This window comes from Seriola lalandi, unplaced genomic scaffold (assembly GCF_002814215.2).
Source record: "Seriola lalandi dorsalis isolate HSWRI2012SDOR001 ecotype SW California unplaced genomic scaffold, Sedor1 jcf7180001973671, whole genome shotgun sequence".
Lineage (NCBI taxonomy): Eukaryota > Metazoa > Chordata > Actinopteri > Carangiformes > Carangidae > Seriola > Seriola lalandi.
This window is the reverse complement of record NW_019444337.1, coordinates 1-2,681: the sequence shown is the minus strand read 5'-3', so window position 1 is coordinate 2,681 and position 2,681 is coordinate 1. Positions and strand designations below refer to the sequence as shown.

Sequence of the window (2,681 nt, the reverse complement as noted above, 5' to 3'; positions counted from 1 at the left end):
CACTAATGCACCAGTAACAATTATTGCAGTGATATAATATATATATTTACTTTTTTCTGCATTAGTACATTTACCTTTGATATTCAAGTATGTTTTGCTGATAATACCTCCTACTTTTATTTGAATCAATATCTGAATGCAGGTGTTTTACTTACAATGTATTTTCACATTTATGCTTTGGTACTTTTAATTAAAAAAGGAACTTCATTTGTGTTTCACCATTGTTCATGTTCATAATGTATTATACAGTACACTATACAGCTTTTCATCCATGTACTGTATATATTCATATTTGATTGTTTTCTTATTTCTGACCGATAGGTTGACACAAAAAAATTCCCTCAATGTCACAAACGATGAAAATTTCCCCCTGAAATGTGGTAGTGTAGCAGAATAAACGCTAACTCTAAAATAATCATAATTCTGATGTTCCTCCAGCAGATGCTGATGAAATATTCAGTGTGGAGAATACTGAAAAAAGAAGAAGAAGAGGAGGAGGAAATAACAGTAAGCTGGTTTCATTATGAAAAAAAAGGTTTATTCCAACTAAAGATGTTAACTTTCCCTGAGAACAAGTTTCAGTGTTACACGGTATGATCTACAAAATGTAGACTGGTCAAAATTATAATCATCGCATTTAGCAGCTACATTCACAGTTTCCTAATTATCAAGGCACACAAGATGTGTCAACATGACAAAAAAAACAGCATAAAGTTAGCAAATTAGGATGAATAATGAGAAAACTCAAAAGGCCTGTCCTACTTTTTTGTCCTCCCCCGGCCTTTATAGCACACAGTTTTTCATTATAACAGGCTCAGGCCCTAATCTCCTCAAGAAGTACCCACTGTGCCATCCAGTATTTTACCCCTTTCATTTTCTACGCGTCAAAACTTCAATCCCTCTTCCTCTGGCTTCCACACATTACCTAGACAAAGTCACAAGTCCCAAAGACGCTTTGATTGAAATGAACAGCTTAGCTCTCGCCCATGTCTTAATTTTTATCCACACAGTTGAACAACTTTGAGTGTTGTCGCTGCTCAAGGCATAAGAGTTGACATTAATTCAGATGTTCACTGGAAGAAGCAGTGTGACCCAATATTTCTTCATTATTGTGCAAAGATAGTCTGACTAACAGTGAAAGTTTGCTTAAAAGGAAATACCAAATGTTTTTCAAACTTTTTCATACACATGTCCCACATCCTGATTCACTTTCCTTTACTTTCAGTCTGAGTACAAGTTCCTCTCCTGCTCATTCACATTTTAGTGATATCAACAAAATCGTGAATGTCAATCACCTGAAACCCCATGTTGTCGATCCCAGTTTTCTGCTGGTTGTGGCTGTTGTGGTTTCTCTGGTCTGTGTCGGTCTCGAAGCAGTGGATGCAGTGTGGCGTGGTGACCCGGACGCTTTTGGAAAAGTTTGAGAAATCTACGCGATACTTTCCTGTCTTAGTGCGGGAGACGATGGGCAGAAAACTGTACCCCCACTGAATTTCCTGTGGGATGTAGGAGGTTCGGACTTGACAGGAGGAGCTGGTGGACTCGGCTGTCCCGTCCAAAAAGACCACCAACTCAAAGTCCTGCTGGGGGAGCGTGTCGGCCGAAAGCTCGTAGAATGGGCTCGATCGGTCAATCACATGGTAGAGGGTCATAGGGCAAACAAAAAACAAGTTATCCTTACCAGCGTCAACCATAAAGTCAATGTCCACCTGGTCCAGAATGATGGTCTCTCCATCTGGTGTGATTGTTGTCCTGAGCAGCTTGCCGTAGATCTGGCTGCCGATCAATAAGGTCTTTCGAAGGTTGGCCACTCTGATCAGGAGACAGAGACTGCCTTTCTTCAAACAGATGACAGCTGTGTTGCTGAAGGTGACAGTCTTCGCCCTTTTTTTGGGTAAGGAGATCTTGGCCAAGATGACGCCACACATGAAACAGTTGATGAAGACTCCAATTAGAGACTGGATGATAATTAGAGCTACCGTGCCAGCACAGTGCCCAGTCAGCGCCCTACCACCATACCCAATAGTGGTTTGGGTCTCTAAGGAGTAGAGGAACGCCGTTGTGAGGCCATTAACATTGTCTATACACTGGACGTGTCCGTCTGTACGGTTCTGTCCAGTCAGATCCCCGTTACTCTTTGCGATCCAGTACCATAGCAGGCTGAAAATAAACCAGCTGCCTGTGAATGAAGCCACAAACAGGAGAAGAACAAAGCGCCAGCGGATCTCCACGAAGGTTGTCCAGAAATCCACTAGGTACGCAAAGTGGTTACTGTACTCAATGTTGCCAAACTCAATGTTGCAGCGCCCGTCTTTGGTGACCAGGCGGGTTTTGCAACTTCGGTGTCCAGCTGGCTTCACGTGACCCCGGGGGAGCTGGAACATCCTGGAGCTGGAGGAAACAAAGGCAAAGATTAGTGCAAAGCCGTATCTACGTAATTCAGAGCAGAAACTTATCTAATACCAGTCAAGTCAGTTTTCCCAAAAATCACAAACTTGCCTCAGAGGGCTTCACAATCCCTACAGCGTACGACACTCGCTATCTTTAAACTCTTGGTTTAGATAAGGAAAAATTCTTTAGCGGGGGAATGAAAAGGAAGAAGAAGAGAGCAGCTCCTTGAGCCTTAAATATTTTCACATATATGATTATTATTATCATTATTATTATTATTATTATTATTA

General features: G+C 41.6%; 1 pseudogene; it reads right to left on the bottom strand.

Moving 5' to 3' along the window:
* Nucleotides 1-524: 524 nt before the first annotated feature.
* Nucleotides 525-2,388, bottom strand: LOC111652604 (ATP-sensitive inward rectifier potassium channel 1 pseudogene; annotated as a pseudogene).
* Nucleotides 2,389-2,681: the final 293 nt, after the last annotated feature.